Raw genomic sequence first — 10,317 nt, 5'->3', positions numbered from 1 at the left:
CATCAAAGGGGAGCGACTGCCAGAGAACCTCCTTCTCATGGGTGGCTGGAGCAGGTGGTCCCCACCCATATAGAAGCCCAGCCTTCAGTGTCACACGCCTGAACATGATTCCTCCACCACAATTTCCTCCTCTCTGGGCCTGCTACAGAAACCTACTTAGCCCCACCCTCCTTATCCACTCTAGGCTCCTATTCCAAGCCCTGCATCTCCACCCTCCTCCCTTGGCTTCTGGCAGGACTGGCCTAACTAGCTCAGGCACCCCAGAGAGACTGCCTGTGTACTGCTCCTAGCTGGTGGGTGGCTAGCCCTGGTCTCCACCAGCCCAGCTATGGCCACACAATTGATTTTGAGAGAGCACCTGGGTTAATTAGAGCCAGAACTTGGGACTTTGGCCCTGCTATCAAAAAGATGAAGAGTACCTGTTTTCTAGTGCATGATTAAAAAGCTATAGAAATATGAAGACCAGGTATCAGGAGATGGGGTCTCTGCTTAGCTGCTGCATGAAATGGCTTTAATACAAACCAAGTTGGCTCTGTCTTTGGTACTAGAGATTTGGCCGTATTGCACCAGTACCTCAAGGTCGCAAGCTTTTCCCAGGATGATGCCGCATCTACCCTTATCCTCAGCAGAAAGAACTTGAGCAACAGGTTGAAATTTGCTCACAAGAAGTAAAGAGATTCTATTTTTTCCTCTGTGTAGTGTTAGGGAAATCAGCAAGGAAAGTTTAGCAATGTACGGCACGTCTGTTATTAAAAAACAATTAGTCACTCCAATTAACAACTGTTCCACTGAATCCACAGGTGGTCTTAAAGGTGACTTAAATATCCTTGAAAAAGAACACTTATTCAGGTACCAAATCTAAAGATTTGGGATTTTATTTCCCTACCCAGGCAAGTTAGTATTACTTTCTTCCAGAAATTGCCAGATTTTAGAATTCATAAGTCTTATCTGGAATATGAAAAATACAGATTTCTGCACACAATTCTCAATTCCAAAAGGGCCCAAGAATTCATATTTTAAAAAAATTCTTTGGGGTGATTCTGATTTGGATTGTCTTGCACCTGTATACCTGAAGAAATACTGCCTGAGAATAGACCTAAATTCTTTATTACCAGCTGAGTTGGGAACCAGCTATTTCACATTGTTTCCAACTCACTCTTCTACCCTCCCCTCAGGAATTCTGCAGCTGACTCCAGCTTCTCCCTCCTCCCTTTAACTCACAAATGAGCTTTGTCAGAGGAGAGAGCCTTGGCCTCAAAGATATTTCAGCTATAAGAGGCCTTAGAAAGGATGTCATTGAACTGTTATTACACCAGCACTGACACTGAGCTCTAGTCCTGCCCTTTCTCCACCCGAGGCCCAGACCTCACACCTCGTCACCTCCAGGAGATCTGCAGGCCCCTCAAGATCACCTGTTCCAAAACCAATTTCCCCATGCCGGCCCCTTCCCAGGCTCTCTACTTTTGGAGAAGAACCCAGGTGTGTGGGCCCCACACTCATCCTCTCCCTGCTCTATGGCTGAGGCAGTCTGTGTTCAGGTTCCTAATTTCTAGAGTCACATTCAGTTTTAGAATGAGATTCTCACATCCCACCTGCCCCACCAAGTGGAGTTACTATATGGGCAATTCGGTCTCATATGACCGTTTGTTTATGTCAAGCATTTAATCATAAGATAAAGACTACAGGATCCATTTGATTCAAATCACAATGATTAAGCACTTAATACGTACAGGGCATCTTGCTAGGCACAGCAAGGGGTGTGAAGAGGACCCAGGGTGTTGATGCTGTTGTTGTTACTATAATTTGCTTTGTATTACTAGTGAATTGGGTGGAGGGCACTAATGAGAGTAGGGAAACCTACCCTTAAATCTATATTTACCCAAGAAGACATGCTGTCTTGAGGCTGCTCATCCACATCTCATTGGAAGCTCGGGTGATTTTGTGTATACAACAAAGAAACTAAAAAATGTTTCCTTGAGTCACCTGGGCAGATCACAATTTTTTTCCCAGTACTTATCACCTGGTCTCTGATGATACCATTCATCAGATGAAATTAATAGCAGCCTAGTCCAGTTGTTGCAAATACAGAATTTGGTACCAGACTGCTGGAATTCAAGTCCTTGGCTCTACCAGCTTTCAGCTGTGTGGTTTTGGGCAAAGTGCTGACTCCAGGAGTTTACACCACGGCAGATACTGATTGAATAATCACATACAAGTGGTGAAATGACAGTTGGGATAAATACTAAGGAGAAAAGATACCCAGGGCTGTGAAAGCATGTGAAGAGATTTGTCCAGGTCAAAGAGTCAGATTAGAACTGGGATGGAGTTAACAATGCAAAGGAGTGAGGTTGTCATCAGATTGTTCCAGGCAGAGAAACGCCATGCACCCTGTGTAGTGGTCAGTATTGTAGTAACAAATGATCTCCAAATCTCAGAAATTTCTACTACAAGGTTTATTAAAGGGAGGCTGTGCATTGATTGAAGCAGCAGTTTCCCATTCAGGAACTCAAGCTGAAGGAACAGCTTCCTAAATGGGCTATGCTATTCTCATAGCAGAAAGAAAGACCAGGAGTACTGGGGACACTTGTCCTGCCTCTTAAAGCTTCTACTTTGATGTGGCCTCTCTCATGTCTGCTTTTGTTGCTTTGGTCCAAGCTGAAAGTCGATGGGACAGGGATGCATGGATCTCCCACTGGGGACATGGAAAGCTACACAGCAGTGGGCAGGAATGCACTCCTTTTACAGGGAAAGGGGTGGTGTCAAGTTCTAACTGGGGTCCAAGGGGAGTTGGCGGGGTGAGTGGCGGGTAGCTGGAGAAACACTCAAGGAATTGTAGACAGTTTTGACATGGCTTTACTCTCTAAGTGTGAGTGAGTGTGGACATGAGTGAGCCTGGGGGCGAGCCATATGTACAGCTTTAGCAAGGTAATTATACCTTTTATAGACAATAGTGGTTCCGAGCAAAGCATGAGCTCACGTGTATGATCACCTAATGCACCTCACGTGGTGTGGTTACATAATGTGCAGGGTTGTGCGCCTGTGCTCCAAACCCACTGAGTTATGCTGCTTTGGAAGGCTGCCTCAGCCTATTCCTGACTAAAGTGCAGCCATCTCCCTTACCCTAGACTCCCTAGGCCAAGAGTGTCCTCCAGGCAGAGACATGTGCCTATAGGGCAGAGCCTTGAATCTATAACCCACAACAACAATACAGAGAGCAACAGCTACTAGGATCCCAGTTATGCTATTTATATTAGGGTCCAGCACAGGCCAGAGCCTAGGGATGCCCCTCCATCTCCGCAGGGGGTCATCAGTAAGGCTCCCTAGAAACTTAATGTCCCTTGAAGGGCTGCTGTTGTGTTCTGCTGACTGTCAGGGATAAAGGAACAATATTGTGTTCCTAAAAGGGCACAGGTGCCTCCTTGGGCAGCAGTGACTATGTCTAAGGCCATTCAGTTTTGTAACACCACCTTTCTGATCTGATCAACCGCATCCATTAACAGGAGGGGGGTCCCTCGGGTGTGATTCAGAACCTGAGCGATGTGCTCTGCAAAAGCAGTAACTTCTGCTTCTGCAGTTATGACACCCACTCCAGCGATAGTCACTTCCAAGGTGTAGAACCACCAGGGGCCTCCTTGCACTCACAAAAACTGAGAGCATGGTGCCTCCCAGTTATGCAGGCATCTGGGCAAAGCAGGGAGAACAGTGCCAGGTACGCAAGGCCAACCTCAGGTACAATGTCCAGGCCAGTCTGTTGGTAAGTAAGGACACCCTGTGTCCCCAATGACCCATAAACTCCCAGGGGCCATAAAATCCATCAGGGCCTGACCTTGGTGGGGTCGCATGTTCCACCATACCTTCAGTGTGGTGACATGTGTTATGTTTACGCAGGCTGTGCTGGGTACCCACCCCACAGTGGTGTTACCCCAGTGTTGCTCTATGCACTGGGCCGGGATTACTACCTGTTTCCCTACTAGCCAGCCCCTCCCATCATAAATGCTATGGGCCAGTCAGGGGGTGGGCATGCCGTGGGTCTTGCAGCATCCTTTGTCTGCAGCTTACCGTGTTGCATTCCAGGTGTCGGCCATGGGAATCAAAGTCTCCAGCCATGTCCGTTTCTCTGCAGATGCTGAATGTTTGTGCCAAGGCAAGCCATCTGCAACTGCTCCTGGAAGGGCGGTGCAGCTCCAACAGCTGGAAACATCGGTCACCTCAGCAAAGGTCGGGGCCCAGTCCACAATGCAGTTGGAGCATGTTAACCTATGGTCGAAATGACAGAGCAGGCACAGGTACTAACAGAGTTAAGTTATGTCCCTCAAGCAAAATACAGTCTAACATTTCACCTCTGGATACCAAGGCAGACGCCAAGGGCTTTTGCCCTGGGAGATGGTGCCACACTTTATCAGCACCCCATGGTTCCTTTGAGTCTTGTATCTGTGCCAAAGTCACAGGGAAGCTCATAATAGGCCACACAGACAGTACGTATGTCCCCCAGAGAAGGGTTCCTTCCCTGGCCATTTCTCTATGAACAATCAACTCCAGGGCCATGTATTGAACACCCAAGGAGTGACATGCAAGTCATAATGTAGGCCCTTCCCCCAGAGAGCTATGATGGCCAATCACTGGCAGTGGGGTCTTGGAGGGTCCATGGCCAAAGCCAGGTTTTCTGTTCCCCTGCCTTCAGGGGCCATTAGGGCAGGCAACAACAGGTTTCCATTCATCCCCACACCTGGTTGGAGGAGGTAATTCTTGGTTTGTATCTGCAACTGAAGGTGGCAGTGGGGAGAGGGGGCGGGGGGCTCGGGTGGGCAGCCCAGTGTAACAAAGCCTTCACCAGGGCCAGACCAGCCGCATTTCCATGGCTGTTCATTCAAGGGTTGGAGCACCAGGTCCAACCTTGAACTCCGGCCCCACAAAGATGGGGGTGTGACATGCAAGCGTAACCTATTTTTCAAAAGCCCATTATATCTCTCAATCATACCCGCAGCTAGCAGGTTGTACAGCACATGGAATCCCCACTTTATGTCCATTGGTTGTGCCCATTGTTGTACCTGTTGTCCAGTGAAATATGTCCCCCTATCACTCTCAATGGCCAAAGGGCAACCATACAGGGCACATGAGTGTTGCAGTGCCCAGATGGTGTTCTGTTGGTCAGTCACCCTGCAAGGGTAGGCGAACAACAGGCCTGTGGCCATGCCCACAGCTGTTAGTGCATGTGTATACTCTTGCAAGTCAAGGCGCTTGACCTATCATTACCTGTGTAACACTGGGCAGCTTCCTCTGTTTAGGGTATGCCTGAGCACATGCCGGGCATTTCTGACAAGCCTCCCAAATGTCTTATGTGGGCAGGGACAGACCCCAATGCTTATTGACCTGTTGCATCAGCTTACTCCCGATGTGTCCCAGTTTCCAGTGTAGCCACAAGGCCACATCTCATGTAGGTGCCTACTCTGACCATCGGATCTTGGCCAAGGCATCTGCCTCATCATTGCCAGGGGTGGTCAAAGGCATATGGCCTGACACATGATAAATAGTATTCTTTTTCTTGTGATCCATTTCCCAGAGGTCTTAACACATGGCTTGGCCCCAAATGGGTCAGTAGCCGACTAGCTACTTCTCTATTTTCTAGATAGTTAATGACAAGGTTAAGCCTCAATAGACTGCCCAGCTATAGGTGCAGATTACCACAGGTGTCAACTTCTTGGTGATCACCATCCACACTGTTCTGAGTTCAGCTCATTGGCTACTTTGTCCTTACCTGGTTTCAAACCACATGGTGTCAGTACTAGGTTGGACTGCAACAGCAGTCCAGGCAGCAATAGCACCTTGGCTAGATCCCTCTGTGTACCATGCCCCATCGGGAATGGGGGAATGCCTTTCCTTAAACAGTGAAGGCTCAGGGTCTAGGGGTGCTTCAGGCCCCATGGCCTTATCTTGCAGTAGGACTACAGGCCCCAAGACCTCTTGCCTCTCTGCTGCTAAGACATGTGTACTCAGTGTACTCTGCTGCTTCAAGTAGATGCCCCACTTTGCCAAAGTGGATGTCTGTGCTGTCCCAGTCTGGGGGGTCATTACCCATGAATGCACCTATCTCACTATCGGGTAAGTTGTCCACACGATGACTGCAGCCCGTCCTGTCATAATTTAACAAGCCTGAAGGGCAATATATACAGCTGTTAGCTGTTTCTCTATCATGGAATACTGGAGCTCAACTCCCTTCCATAGTTGGTACCAAAAGCCTACTGGAGTTCTCAAGACCTCCATGCAGTCCCACAGGTCCCAACCGGAACCATCTATGGTCACATGCACATCCAGCTCAAATGGGCACCCCTGGTCAACTACCTGTAGGACTTGTGCCTGCTGAAGAGCTCACTTGGCTGCCAGGAAGGCAGTCTCAGCCACATCATGCCAGTCTCAGGTAGCTCCTTTCTTTGTTAACTGGTGCAACGGTTTTATGATTTGAGCTAAATGGGGCACAAATGCCTTCCAATATCCCAGGAGGCCCACAAAAGTTTGCAGCTACTTCACCGTGGTGGGCCAAGGATATGCCTGAATCTGATCAACGATAGCCTCTGGGATGGCCTTTGTCTTACCTGACCAGATAACTCCCAGGAGTCTCGCAGATAATCCAGGCCCTTGGACCTTGGATTTGCTGATGGCCCAACCACATGCAGCCAAATGTTGCCACAAGAGGGGCGCCATTGCTTCTAAATCTGCAAGAGAATCAGAAGTTAACATAATATAATCAATATGATGGAATAGGTTGACCCTTTCTGGACATTGCCAGGTGGCTAAATCTGTGGCAACTAGACCATGGCATTTGATAGGGCTATGCTCATAGCCCTGCAGCAACACTGTAAAAGTCCATTGTCACCTATCCCACGTAAAGGTGAACTGTTCCTGGCTCTCTGGAGTGATGTCTATGGAGAAAAATGCATTGGCCAAGTCCACTACATAGTGGTGCTGTCCCAATTCCATTGTCAAATGGTCCATCGAATCCATGATTGATGGTACAGCTGCATGCAAAGAGGGTGTTACTTTATTCAGTTCCCGATAGCCCACTGTCATCCGCCAAGTTCCATCAGGCTTTCTAACTGGCCACACTGGAGACTTGTAGGGGTTGTGGGTGCCACGCACTATCTGCACCTCCTCCAGCTTTTTAGTTGTCTCAGTTATCTCTGTATGTCCACCCGACAAATGGTACTGATGAGTGGAAGTAACTCGTCGGGGTTGTGGCAGGACCCGAGGCTAGTGATGCGTGTCTGCGCAGTACGAGCTGTACCACACGCACCTGGTGTTTGAATTCCCTGGCCGTGGTTTATAACACCAGGCCATGTAAAATGTCCATCCCCAGAATGTATTCTGGTATGGGAGAGACATACATAGTATATAAATGGGGAGCCAAGTGGCCAATGTCGAGGTACAGGGATACAGGTTTCGCTTTCACTGACTGGCCTCCAGAACTGTCAGTGTTAGCAGGTTTGCCAGGAAACTTATCCAGGTTCCCACAAACAAGGCTGCAATCTGTGCCAGTATCCAGCAGTGCCAGTACCCACTGCACATTGGTGGGGGACCAGTGGATCCCTAATTCCATATGTGGCCTCCAGTCATCTGATTTCTCCCCAAGCTGGGTGCCTCTGCCAGTTCCCTAATCAAACAGAAAAGGCTCTAGATTTCTGCCTGGCTGCAGCAAGTAGTCTTTGAGCTGAAACGCCTGGGTGGGACTTGGTCACATAGCAATATCCTTCTGCCCCTTGGGCATTTTCTAGAATTTCTGCTTCGAGATAACTGTCTCCAGAAAGTTAAGAGAACTTCACTGGGCCGCTTATCGATTTTCTCTTGGTCAACCCTGGCCAAAATCAAATCTACCCACATCTGTGAGTGTGTCACTCATTGGAGCCCCATTTTCTCCCATGGGATGCTCCCTGAAGGTAGGGCATCTTCCCCTATTGTATGGCACAGACCCCTTGGTCCAATTGGCAGCCTTCTGCTTCCCTGAGAGCCACCATAGCAGTGGTTACTTCATGTATGCAGTGCCCTACATCTGGGGTGAGGACAGCAGCTAGGGAGCCAAAGGCACTTGGGGGCACAGAACCCAACACAAGATCCCTCATTTGGGAGGTGAAACATTCATCATCTGGTCCCCGGGTATTCAGGTCAAACATAGCCTGCTGCATACCCATCTCCCAGATGACTTGCACCAAATCGGCATACGACTACCATTTACTCATGGTTTTGAGTATTTCATCATCATTGATCCACACAGTCTGTATGGCTGCCCATAGCCACTCATTCATGGTGTGGTCGCCTTGCCCTTGTGCCAACTGCCTACTCACCTGCACCTGCTGATGGAGGGAGGGGTGAATCATGATAGAGGCCAGATTTTCCACCTCAGAGGCAGAACAGGAGATATTATCTGCTTCCTCATCCCACAAATGAAGCATCCAGGTGGACAGAGGTTCCTCTGGACACTGGTGGCACTGCTTGCCTAATTCCTGCACATCAGTTGGGGTATAGACAGTATACAAAGTATTTCATATTACAGTGGGGGAGGGGGTCCCTGAGTGTGCCTTTGTGGCCCCAATGGCTGTTTACGATCTACCTTCTGAGGGACCACTGGATGAGCCTGCAATGGGGGTTCTTCCTCCTTTGTATCAGACCAAGTGGGGGGTCTCCAGTCAAGATGATGCACCCAGGCCTGCATTCACAGCAACCTCTAATTCCTTTTCCAAGCTCTGTAGCTGAGCCTCCAAGCATCCCGCCTGCTCCTGGAGTTTCTCATTCATGGCAGTTTGTAACTCTTTTTCTGAGTTGTGTAGCTGGGCCTCCAGGTGCCTGACCTGTGCCTGGAGGGCCCTTACTTGTGCTTCACCCCTCAGGGACTTGGTGTGTACTTCTCATAGCACAGTCAAAAATACTATCCAACTCTGCCAGCAAAAGCTTGCTTCTTCTTGGTGCTCTGGGCTTCCAGCTGCATCAGCGCCTTCTCCATGCTCATGGAGGACCCATCTACTGCTGCCCAGGTTTCCACCGGAGCCCATCTGAGCAGCATAGCTGCTGCTGGGTACCACAACCCCTGATGTGGCCACATGGCCAACCTGGAATCCATGGGGACCAAAGGCTTACTCACGTCAGGATCTGTTCATGATGCCAAATGTCAGATTCTAACTGAGGTCCAAGGGGAGTCAGGTGAGTGGCGGGTAGATGGTAAAACACTTGAGGAATTGTGGACGGTTTCAATGGCTTTATTCTCTCTCTGGGCACAGGAGAGCCTGGACGCAAGCCATATGTACAGCGTTAGCAGGGTAATTATACTTTGTACTGACAATAGTGGCTCCAAGCCAAGCACAAGCTTCCATGGGTGATTACCTAATGCACCTCACGTGGAATGGTTACATAATGTGTGGAGGGGTTGTGTGCTTGCGCTCCAAACCTGCTGGGTCATGCTGCACCAAAAGGCTGCCTTGGCCTACTCCTGACTGACGTGCAGTCATTTCCCTTTCAGGTGGGAATGAATAATTGAAAAATAATACAATTTACTATATTAAAGCTCTGTGGTAGCAGGAAAATCGCAAAATATCTTGAGACCTGCATGGTTAGAGCTGAGAGAGCTGGTAGAAGCATAATGAGAGAGGGGATTGGGGTGGCAGGTGGCGGCCAACCCAGGTGAGCAAATCTGACCTTGATACTGTGAGCAGTGGGAAACCACTGACCTTCACTCATCTGATGTCTCTCTTTAGTGGTTAACTGATTACTTTTCATGTTTTTCTGGTCTCTGAAGTAATACTCGTTTATTATTAAAAAATTTCAAAATGACCAATGGATAAAAAGAAAAAAATACAAATTACCTTTAATTTTACAACTCAAAGAACCATTGTTGATTTAAATTTTGGTGAATACATCTTTAAATGTTTTTCATGCAAATATTTTAAAAAGCAAAATTGGATCACCTTCATCAGGTGTTATGAGTATTTTTTACCTTATTAAACATTCTCTGTATGATAATTTAGTCACCATATGGATGCACCACAATTTAACTAATTCCCTACTATTGGACATCTGGGTTTTTGTAATTTTTCCATTTTATAAAAATTTCACAATGAGGTTCCTTATATTTAGCAACATCCATGCAACTTTTAAGAAGGGGCATTTTTATTTTAGAGGGTAAGACAGATTTTAGGCCATAGATATATATTGCCAGTTCTCACTAAAAAAGAGTTGTAGCCAGTCACACACAACCTCAGAGCATGATTTGCCAGCTCTGATTATAATTATTTTATATTGCAAATTTGATCAGTGGACAATATTGTCTTATTTTTA

At 47.9% G+C, this 10,317-nt stretch overlaps 1 long non-coding RNA gene across 1 annotated transcript; it reads right to left on the bottom strand.

Annotated features, from left to right (window-relative positions):
* Window positions 1–2,438: 2,438 nt before the first annotated feature.
* On the bottom strand, window positions 2,439–9,299 carry LOC119628027 (uncharacterized). Its single transcript, XR_005244304.2, has 3 exons — window positions 9,128–9,299; window positions 6,591–6,710; window positions 2,439–4,431 (listed from the first exon to the last, which is right to left on the bottom strand). It is a non-coding gene; the product is annotated as an uncharacterized lncRNA (long non-coding RNA).
* Window positions 9,300–10,317: the final 1,018 nt, after the last annotated feature.

The sequence above is a fragment of the Chlorocebus sabaeus genome, chromosome 23 (genome assembly GCF_047675955.1).
Source record: "Chlorocebus sabaeus isolate Y175 chromosome 23, mChlSab1.0.hap1, whole genome shotgun sequence".
Lineage (NCBI taxonomy): Eukaryota > Metazoa > Chordata > Mammalia > Primates > Cercopithecidae > Chlorocebus > Chlorocebus sabaeus.
This window is presented reverse-complemented; position numbering and strand designations above follow the sequence as displayed.